Source organism: Acinonyx jubatus, chromosome D2 (genome assembly GCF_027475565.1).
Source record: "Acinonyx jubatus isolate Ajub_Pintada_27869175 chromosome D2, VMU_Ajub_asm_v1.0, whole genome shotgun sequence".
NCBI classification, from domain to species: Eukaryota; Metazoa; Chordata; class Mammalia; order Carnivora; family Felidae; genus Acinonyx; species Acinonyx jubatus.
The window spans coordinates 73,859,488-73,871,027 of record NC_069393.1 but is presented as its reverse complement, the minus strand read 5'-3'; the positions used below and the strand labels follow the sequence as shown (position 1 = coordinate 73,871,027).

General features: G+C 52.3%; 1 protein-coding gene across 2 annotated transcripts in view; it reads right to left on the bottom strand.

Annotated features, from left to right (window-relative positions):
• Positions 1-11,540, bottom strand: part of GRK5 (G protein-coupled receptor kinase 5) — a 211,345-nt gene that overhangs the window by 131,401 nt on the left and 68,404 nt on the right. The gene's annotated exons all lie outside the window — the stretch shown is intronic.

The following is an 11,540-nucleotide window of genomic DNA, read 5'->3' as shown; positions in this document are numbered from 1 at the left end:
GACTAGCCCACCACCTACTGCTGTCATAGACTTTGGCTCTGGCTCTGCTTGCTTGGCCCACAAAGATGTGGCAGGCATACAGTGTTCAGGACCGCTCAGAGGAGACTAAAGACAGTGGTTGGGGAAGTGGAGCGTCTACCTGGGGACTTGCAGAGGCAGGCTCTATACTGGGGTCCCAGGCCCCCCATGACCATGTTCCCTCTGTACCTTCTCCTCCTAATTCCATTACACAGCAGAGTAAACAGGGACAAGGCAGTTGGCCTTACAAAGTCTTCCCCTAAAATATGCTTCCTTCACTGTAAAATGGCCAGGGAGAGCTCTATTTGGCAGATGAGATTTCTACCCTTAGAAATTCAGAATCAAATCCAAATACAAAAAGCAGAGATTGCCACAGGGTGACAGCAAGTGGAACATGGGTGACTTAGCTTCCTATCGATGCTGTAACAAATCACTGCAAACTCAGTGGCTTAAAATAACATGAATTTATTATGCTGAAGTTTTGGAAGTCAAACTGGGCTAAAATCAAGGTGCAAGTAGGGCCGGTTCCTTCTGGAGGCTCTGGAGGAGACTCTGTGCTCTCACCTTCTCCACCTCCCAGAGGCCATCCATCCTGCGTTACATGGCTCATGGTCCTTTCCTTCATCTTCAAAACCAGCAGTCACCTGCAAGCATCACCACTCTGGCCTCTTGCTCTGTAGTCCAATCTTCCTCAGTCTCTCTATTGTAAGGACCCTTGTGATTACATTGGGCCCACCTGGATAATCAGGATGACCTCCCGTCTCAAGATCCTTCACTTTATCACATCTGAAAAGTCCCTTTCACCATGTCAGTAACACACTCAGGTTACGTGTGGATGTCGACATCTTTGAAGGGCCCTTATTCAGCCTGGCACAGTGATGATTAAGACCATATGTTCCAGAGCCAGGCTGCCTGGGTTTAAATCCCAGCTGTGTCCTCTACTAGCTGTGCCACTCTGGGCATATCACTCAACCTCTCTTTGCTTCAACTGACTCCTGTGTGCCTCACAGACATAGGAGTCAGGACATGATGTGTGTAAAGCATTTGGCACAGTGAAGATAGCTCAGTGAGAGAGGGCTGTAATTATCCCCTCCACTCCACCAGAGTCAGAACTAATGGATGTCAGAGCTGGGAGGGACCTTGGTGATCACCCAGCCCTGCCCCTCACTGAACAGCTGGGGACAAAGAGGCCCAGAGAGGAGAAGTGAATCACCAGGTCATACAGTATTTTCTCAGGCAACTCCCCGTTACCCTTTAACCACCACCCGATACGGACTAGCCTGAAGGAGGGTCTGGCAGGGTGATCATGGCCCCCTGGCACCCTGCCCTATGCCCAGTACCTACTAAAGGACACAGCAGCCAGAGTCACACAGTGGGGGAGGGAAGTGCTCCCCAGCAGAACAGCTGCAGGAAACATCTGCAGGTGCAGAGGCCCCGGCCAGAACCTCACATGTATGGTTCCCACCCCACCCACCAGGCTCAGGGGTCAGAGTCAGACACAACACATCTTTCCCCAAAAGAGGTCAACAGGACTAACCTTGGCTAGGGACATAGAGACCCACGTTCAGGGCCAAGAGAAAGTGCTCTGGAGCACAAATGGCACCCAGGCCCCCGTCTCTCTATGTGACCTCAGATTGGACACCTTTGGGCCTCCATTTCCACATCAGAAAAGCAAGGTGCTGGACAGATCTGTGGTCTTCTCTGTGCAATCCAGGTTTCTGGGAGGCCCTGACTAACTTTCAGAGAGTCCTAGAAGAGCCAGCCGTGCATGGACACAAAGCTGAGGCACGTGTCCAGCTTGCCTGTCTAGGCATCACAGTTCATCAGTGAGTGCAGTTCAGGCTGAACAGACCTGCTCAGAGGTGTCTGTGATTAACAGAGGGGGGAACACAGTGACTCACTTCACTCAGATCGCCTGTTTCGCAGGCAAAATGCCTCCCTAGAAGGAGACAGGGATCACCATGGGTCCTTGGCGGAAGCTCAGTTAGGCTCTGTTTCTTCCAGCCAGAGGGCTGACTCACCCCAAAGACTTTCCCCTCCCATAAATCTGGCCCAGACAGGCACTGCCCCAATGGTTCAATTTCCCCCACCGTCACACTGTCCTCAAACTGACTCCAAGGGCTCCTCCTAGAAAGGTCTTCATAAGGTTCTGTACAGGGTCTTTCCTGGTCTCAGGGGCAGCTTTTGAACAGAAAGAGGCCCAAAGTGGGTGGCCTCCAGGGCAAAAGCCAGGCCTTCACTTATTTTCTCACTGAGAAAGTTATATCTTCTTGCCTCAGGGCCTTTGCACACGTCATTCCCTCTGCCAGATATATACTTCCCATTTCAACGACATATTTCAAGGTTAAAGAGAATAAAATTTTTTCAATACGCATTCACATAGGTTTTGTCAAAATAATTCATTCACTCTGTATTGAGAGACACGTAGGCTATTATTTCCAAATGTTTACCATCACAAATAAGTCTTCTCTGAGCACTCTGAGACACATCGCCCCCGCTTCACTGGCCACGTGTTCAGGTCTCACTTAGCGTCACATCATTCCCTAAACCCCCTTTCTGTCAACCCAAGAGTTATGTCTCCACTTGCCTCTCTCCCACTGCTTCCCAGTCTTTCCTTTAAAGCACATGTCATAATCTGTGTCTTTATTAGGTTTCCCTGCAAGAGAACAGGGACCACATCCCTTTTGCCACCAGTGATCGGTGCCCAGGACACTGCCTGGCGCCCAGTGAAGTGTCTGTAAAGAAGAAAGTATTTGAATGAATGACCGAGCAAAGGCATCACCCCAGAAGCAGGCTATGCTGTGTTCCTTTCCACTCAGGACTCAGAGATGAACCCGACACATCTTTCCACCTGCCCCCTGCTCTGCCCCCGGGTTCCTGCCGCATCTGAGAGCCCTGTGCCCTGATGAAGGGAGCTCTGGGAACTGGAAGGCCAGAGGCTCTGGGCCAGACCCTCAGTGTACCCTCACTCACAAGGTGAGGTTAAGGAGAACTTCACCCGGGCCCTCCCACGGCTCCTCACGGCCAGGCACCAGCTCCTGTGCCACCACGGCAGGTCTGGGCGGTACTTGCCACGGCCATGCTGATGCTGTGGGAACCCCGAGAGCCAGAGTTTGTACCTCCTCCCTTGCATCCCCGCACAGCTGGAATGGACCAGCCCCCACCTGCTGGCCACACCTGACCTTGAGGTCAGGCCAAGGAGTAGGTCTGAGCTGTGTGCCTTCGCTTGCTACCAATCACTTAAAGTCTCTGTTTCTAAAGCTTCAAGAGAAAGTGCTGGATACAGAAAACTGGGTGGGGGGCAGCCAAGGAAACAAAAATAATAACAGCCATTAGGTGCTGTTGCCAAAGGACGCCCTTTACAGGCTGACCCGCCCCAATCCCACTACCCGACAAGTCAGTTCTGGCTCTGACAGATGAGGAAACTGAGGAACGGTGAAAAGTGGTGATTTTATTTTCCTTTTTATTTCACTCGCCTGTACCTAAGTCCCAGGAGCAGGACTCCATCATGACCTGACCAACACCCCCAGAATCACAGCCTGCCTCCTTGAGAAACATCTTGGCCTACACACGAGGCACTTCCTGCCTCCTCCATTTAATTCTGACACTGGCTTGTAAGGTTTGACTGACCATCCTCATTTCAGAGGTGAGGAAACTGAGGCTTAGGGTCCTGTCTTTGGTAATAGCCAGGAACGGTAGAATTAGTATTCTAACCCAGATCTTTCAAACATGAACACTCAATCAATGCCTTTGAAGTAGGGAGACCTGGAAGCTGGACGGTCAGAAGCTCCAAAAGATAAATAATACAAGTCACATAGGCAATTTTAAGTTGGCTGCTAGCCAATCAGAAAGGAAAGAGAGGAGCTCCCGGGTGGCTCTGTCGGTTAAGCGTCAACTCTTGATCTCAGTGCAGGGCATGATCTCATGGTTTGTGAGTTCAAGCCCCGCATCAGGCTCTGTGCTGGCAGCGTGGAGCCTGCTTGGGATTCTCTCTCTACCCTTCTCTCCCTCTCTCTCTGCCCCCTCCCTACTCGCATTCTCTCTCTCTCTCAAAATAAATAAACATTTTTTAAAAGGTATAGAAAGGAAAGAAAAGTAAAATTAATTTTAAGAACATATTTTATTTAACTCTGTAAATCCAAAATATTACCACTGCAAACATGTAATCAGCATAAAAAATTGTTAATGAGGCATTTTTACTTCTTTTCACACAAAGTCTTTGACACCCGGTGTATATTGTACCCTTAGAGCACACCCCAGTTCAGACTGTCCACATTTCAAGGGCTCCATGGCCACATGTGGCGAGCGGCTACCGGCCTGGCTAGTGCCTGTCTACAGCAAGACAGAAGCATGTAAGACCACGGGCAATTCGTTCGGTCTCACCCGCCCCACTAACCAGGACTTCCTGTGTGTCTGCCGTGGGTCAGCAGCAGAAGCAACCCTGCACCCAGGGGTTTCCGTAGGGAGGCGGGTAGACACAGAGAAGGCAGCAATGAAGGGCACCACACCTCACCGTTCAGCCCCAGAGTTTCACACCCTGTCCCCATAAAGACACAGATGGTCATCTTTCAGGCCAGAGCCCCTGAACTGCGGTTTGGAAAAGGTAGGCATATCACAACCCCCTCTCCTGGACGTCAGAATAATGACCACCCCTCCTCCCTGCTAAAGAAAACTTGATGTAACAACCTCCTGGCATTATGTTCACCCTCAGACCCTAAGGGAATCCTTTGAGTTCCTCCACACCTGATGAAGGGACTCCACCTCCCACCCATTGGCAGGAAGTTGCAGGTGGCAGGCCCCAGGCAGCTGTGGGGGCTCAGACGCCCTCAAGGGCAGGCCCAGCAGAGCTCCTGCCCAGGCCCAAAGGTCCCCTCTCCCTATAGCTGCCACCAGGCCTGACCCCAGAAGCAAGTCCTCCAGGAAAGGAAGGAAAGAAAGGGAGGGAGGAGAAGGGGAAGGGAGCCCTCAGATGACTCCCATTAAGATACATACCCTGTCGGCACTGTCCCTGCAGTCTCAGCCACGTGCACAGAGTGAGCACCTCCCTGGGGAAGTGGGTTGTCGGGCTCCCACCCCTACACAGGCCCTCAGCAGACGACTGGCAATGGGACAACATGGGACACTGAGGACGGTGCTGGGCACGGGCTAAGGAGTCGGGGCAGGTCAGGGAGCCCGGCCACTCACTAGCTGGGTGACCCTGGGCCAAACACTCTTTGGGCCCTGCTCGCTGCCTCTGTGAATGAGAATGAGATTTGCTTTGCCACTCAGGGTTGGGAGGAATAACTGAGAAAACACGTACGGCTCCCAACTCAGTGCACGGTGAGAGCTCCGTCCCCCGCCGCTCTCACTATTGTCCCATCCTTGTCACCAAGGACCAACCACTTCTCCCCATGCCTTTCCTCTCCCCGGTTCACTCCTCCGCCGGCCGCATCTCGCTCCCTGCGCCCATCGGCCAGGGGTGCCCAAGGCGGCCTCTCAAGCTGTTCTCAGGCACTAAACGCAGTCCGGACCCATCCCCAAGCTCCGGGTAACATCACACTGGCCAGCCCGCCTCCAGGCGGGATGATGGACACTCGCAGGAGCCGGGCATCACACTGGCACTTCAGGGTAAGCCAGGATCCTGGGTCTGCCTGGGGAGGGGACACGGGGCACAGTGCAACCCTGGGTGGTGAGCGGATCAGAGAAGCCCTCTCCAGCCTCAAACCCTGGAGACACCCCGGATCTTCACCTGCCCTCCCCGCCTTACATTCCACACTGAGTCCATCTCCGAGTCTGTGGGGCTACCCGAAAACACCTGCCTGTTCCCTCCCTCCGTCCCCACTGCTGCCACCTGGACCAGGCCAGCATCCTCTCTTGCCACTCAACTGGCCCAGCCTCCTTCCTGCTCTCCCACCTATCTGTTCTCGCCCCCTTCAAACCATCCCCGCCCAGCCGCCAGGGTTGGCCGAGCTCAAAGCACACCATGGAATTCTCTCACTTAAAGTCCTCCAATGATCTCCAACGTGCAACCGCCCTGCGCACGACCCGCGCCCGCCTGCCTCTCGGCTCGGCCACTGCCACGCCCCAGATGCACACTCCACTGGGCACCTGACCTCTTTCTCATGCCCACCTCCGGGCCTTTGCACCAGTGTGCCTCCTGCCCCACCATCCGCTGATGGCTCCTTTCTGACCCCTGTGATCCTATGCCCCCGTGGGGGCTCCCTGGGCCCCTCTACAGTGACACTTCCCCTTGCAGAGACTGTCCCCTCCCCTCATCGAATTCTGCTTTATCTCATCGGCTCTACAGTATCTATCATATCACTATCAGGAATTATTCCTGTTTATGTACTTATAAATCGTTTCTTTCCACGTGACACGATCTTGTTTGCTTCCTGGTTCACTGCCAGTCTACCACCCCCACCCTAGGGCAGGGAGAGCATCTGCCTTGGTCACTGCTGAGCCTCAGAGTCCAGACCATGTGAAAAGTCAGCCCTCCATAAATGCACGTGACCATCCTCTACTCGCCGAGCAATCTTGAGAGGGTCACATCTGAGCCCCTCTGAGCCTTGAGTTCCCCCTTGTGAAATGCTACCTCCTGTCACTGACCCTGAGGGGGTGGGGAAGGCGAGGGGGGTCAGGGAAGGAGGAAGGGAGCAGATACTGTCAGCACCAGAACAACCTTTGCCCCAGTGATAGCGTCCACAAGCAGCAGTGGGGCAGGTGGGGCGTCGGTCACCGTGGCAACAGGCGCTCCTCTAGAGTTCCCGGATAGAGGCCCCAGGGAACCCCAGATCTCTGCGTACAAGGAGCCTGACAGGCCCCACCCTCTCCTCAGGCTCCTGAGCTCTGCTGCCTCTGCTCAAACGCCTGGAAAGACCTACTTTCTGGCCCCAAGAAGTATTTACGTTTTGATTAAGTCTGGTTTTAAACCAATAGGTAGGCTGGCCAGAGGCCGATACACCAAGCCAGTCCAGCTGTAATAACACAGTACACTGGGTGGGGGGGAGGCGGGGAGTAACAAAGGTGGGACCACAGGAGGAATCACCGGGGTTCCACGTGGCCCCCAACCCCATCCTCAGCCTAAGCCGCCTCTGGAGAAAACGAACAACCAGCTCTTGTGAACAGAGGTGGTCAGCACTCCAGTGAGCCCTGGAGTGCTGCCTTGGAAATAAACATGCAGAGCAAGGAGTGCCCAGACCAAACCTGGCCTTGGGAAAGTGACCGCTACCCTTGGGCTGCCCCCACCCCCCGTAAGAGCCTCCCTTCCGCCAGGTGGGGTCTCACTCAGGAAGCAGAAAGTGAGTCTGTTCCAGAGTGGGGGCTTGTATCCAGTCACATTTGTAACCAGAGGACTCCACTAACCATCCACAGTTGTGAGACCCCAGGAGGCTGGGACTAAGCCCAGGTATTTATTTTACTATCTTCCAGTCTCCTTCAAAGTGTGATTCTGGAGGCAGTAAATGACATCCTAAAGGAAGGTGTACTCCTGAATTCAAAATACCCAGTAGCCAAGACCTGCCTCATCACCCACTCCCTGCCTTCCCACCCAGAAAAAGTCCAGGCAACTAACAACTGCTTCAAAAAGGTATCTTTCATTCATTTCTGGTCACTTTCATTGGAAGTCAAGTTTCCTGGGCAGAAAGCAGGATTTCTGTTTGTGCCACTTGCAGCTACAATGGCAAAAAGGTTTCGCTAAGCCCGCGAGCTCCAAACAGATGGCCGTGGCTGCCTGGAGTGCCAGGACCTAAGACAGGGGTCAGGCTCAGTGGACAGGAGTGCCACAATCGATTAGCAATGTCTGCCACTGGCACAGGCAGGGAGAAAAATGCTATGCATGCTACATGTTTGCTGTTTAGGCTTAGCTGCAAAGCAAAACCAGCATGGGAATTCAGAAAACCCAGGATTCAATTGTAAGGAAGCATGGTCAAAACGGAGAGCCAGGGGCTTTTGGAGGACCAAAGCGCCACTGGCGATTTCTAGGGCAAAGGTGACAAATCACTCCCAGAAAGATCAAGTCACTTCCTTGGCAGGCTGTCAGATGGGACACATCCCGAGCCACTACCATCTGGACTATCGCTCAACCAACAATCCGCTCCCAGCTCCTCAGGGTGACACAATTCCAGACTTCTCCAGGAGACGAAAGGGCCTTTGACCTTTAGGGCCCACAAATAAATATCTAGAGTTATGAACACACTTTGCTGCTGCACTGGGGAGGCGGTGGTGGGGTGGGACAACAGGCGTCCCATCTCAAGACAAAGAATAAGGAGCAGCTGGGGCACAGAATGTTCCAGTAGCAGGCTTCTGTGCCTGTGCCAGGGCTGTGCAGGAGTGGGGTTTACAGCAGGAGAAAATGACAGGGCCTCCTAGTGATTTTTTAGGACAAAGTAGGCACCTCTGCCTATGTGCCCACCTCAACACTAGGCCTGAGGAAAAGGTTCCCAACATGACCACCTGAGGCAGCCTTCCCAGGAAAAGCCAACCCTCTGGAGGTTTTCTAGCTGGGTTCACAGTTTGGGAATCACAGCTAACTAAGGAAGGGCTTGGGGGTGAGCAACATGGATAATTATAGGGTTGGAAGGAGGGTGAGTTCAAGGAGGCTGGCATCCCTCAGCCAGCCAGCCAAGGGTGACTTCCAGGGAATGTGAATTATTTCCCAGAGGAGTGAAGGACAGAGTCTCCATTTCTCCAAAACAAAAGAATATGTACAAGTTAACTCCTATTGCAGCACGGAGGGGACTGGAGGGGAAAGTTCCAGAACATATTACATGGTATGGGAGGAAAAGGTTCTCACTGCACTGTCTCAGCATCTGGGGAATGGAGACTAAGGGGACACATTTCTGGGGGAGCCCCAGCTCACCTCTGATGACCTGCGTGACCTCAGCAGGCTGCCTCCCTCTCCCAGCTGTGGGCTTCCTTCTCCATAAGACAGGAACAACAATCCCCACCCTGTGCCGCTTGCGGGCTGCCGTGAACATCAAGGGTGTGTGGAAGACAGTGGGATTCCACGCAGGAGAACGAACCCGCTGCAGCTACATGTAACCATGTGGCTGGATCCCAAACACAGGGGTGAGTAAAGGAAGCCAGATGTAAAAGGCAAACACGGTAAGATTCTACTCATCCAGTGTTCAAAGGTGAGCAAAACCAACCCATGGTGTTAGAACCACCTCGGGGCAGATGGTGCCTGGAGAAGGCTCCAGGGTGGGGGCTCTGGTTCCAGGACGTGTGTGCCCTGTGAAAACCCACCCAGCAGTTCATCATGGCTTCTGTGCTTTCTTTCTTTTTTTTTTTTTTAATAATTTTTTTTAACGCTTGTTGATTTTTGAGAGAGAGAGAAAGAGAGAGAGAGACAGAGTGGGAGCAGGGGAGTGGTAGAGAGGGGGGAATCCAAATCCAGAATCCAAAGGAGGCTCCAGGCTCTGAGCTGTCAGCACAGAGCCTGGTGCGGGGCTCAGACTCATAGACTGTGAGCTCATGACCTGAGCCGAAGTCAGACGTTTAACCGACTGAGCCACCCAGGCGCTCTGGCTTCTGTACTTTTCTACATGGACAGTACACCTCAATGAAAAGCTTACCCAGAAAAATGATCTTTTGTAAACCCCTAGGTCAATATATTAATATAAAGGAGAATGCTCTAGAACACAGGTGCTACTGATCTCCTAGAAGCAGACAGCAGGTGAGACAATGTCCTGATGTCCTTCCTATTCCATCCTGTGATAGGGAGGAAGCCAAGGGAAACAGGTCCTCTTTCTGGGACTATGAGTTTCTAAGCTGAGCCACCATATAGATGACAGCGGGGGCAACCTCTGTCTTTCGCTAACTGCACACTGACATCTTTGTCCAGACTGGGCTGCCCCTTCCCCTCCCCATCCCCACAAAACACATACCGCTCACTCTTCTTGGGCACGGGCTCCTGCCTCTTGTTGGAGCGTTGCTAGCAGTGCTAACCCCAGATTGGGGGTCGAACCCTGTGGCTAGTCCTCTGGAAGGTAACACACTAGTCTTCAATTAAATGTCAGTGGTTCGGGGCACCGGGGTCACTGAGTCGGTTAAGCGTCTGACTTTAGCTCCGGTCACCATCTCACAGCTCGTGAGTTTGAGCCCCACATCAGGCTCTCTGCTGTCAGCACAGAGCCTGCTTCAGATCCTCTGTCCCCTCTCTCTCTGCCCCTTCCCTGCCTCTCAAAAATAAGTAAATAAAACATTAAAAAAAATATATATATATATATATATTTAAATGTCAGTTGTGTGGCTACAAAAAGGAATATTTGTTTTCTCCTCCCTCCCAGGCCCACATCCTGTGTACCTCTCAATTAAAGAAAAATTTTTTCTTTATGTTTATTTATTTTTGAGAGAGAGAGAGAGAGAGAGAGAGAGGAGGGGCAGAGAGAGAGGGAGACACAGAATCCGAAGCAGGCTCCAGGCTCCGAGCTGTCAGCACAGAACCCGACGCAGGGCTCGAACTCACAAACCATGAGATCATGACCTAAGCCGAAGTCAGACACTTAACCGACCGAGCCACCCAGGTGCCCCGCACCTCTCAATTTTAAAAACACAGCTGTTCATTGGCATTTGTGGCTCAGGCACCCAGGCTCAGAGGGCATGCATATTTATCTACTCCTCAGCAGCATTTCAGCATTTTCTTTAGGGAGAATGACACTTTAAGTTTGAAGAAAAATCCCAAGTGCTGGCCAGTGAGCATGTGCAATGGGCACGGTCCCTGGAGACAAGCGCACTGGGAGGAGAAAGGGCTGTTTGAATAGGGGATATGGTGGCACCCTGGAAGGCGCACTGTCACAATGGCATCAGGAAATTGGAGGCACTGTCTCTCCTGCAGCCCTCACTGATAAAATGAGAGCTTGGCTAGACTGTGGTCTTTCAAATTGTTTCACAAGGGCCCCACAAGGTGCCCCTGGCACCCCTTAGAAACCATTAAAGTGGGGGATTTCACTTGAACAACAGGTTCCTAAGACATTTAAAAACAAGTTTGGAAACTATGGAATTAGATGAAGCTAAAACCAGGATTCCGTCTAATGTGGCACAAAAGATAATGAGCATCTCAGCCTCTGTCGGATCTGCTCCGCTCCTGGGGATGACACTGTAGCCCTATGCTGCTTTCTGCCACCCTCAGTAACTCCCACTGGGGTGGAAACTCCTGGGGGAAAAGTCGGTCTGCCTTACTCAGCACCTGCAGTCATGCCTGGTACACAATAGGAGCTCAATAATCTTGGCGAGCAAGCCAGCGAACAACTGAGCAAAGAACACAGACCTCAGGGGACTGCGCTTGCGAAGATCAAATAAGAGGTCACGGGTACACAGTAAGCACTCTATAAGCGGTAGCTGGGATTTGAACTTGGGTCTGTGCAGTGTTCTCTCAGCACCGTGAAGTCAAAAGTGTTTGGAGAGTCCCACCCCATCCTGGCAAATGGCATCCTTAAGTTTGTGCCTGACTTCAAAAGTACTTATTCCCTGAGGGTAAGAACTAAGTTTGGGGTTTATTTATTTTTTTAGAATTCTCTGAAAGACCCCCAGAATAGCTACCGGCC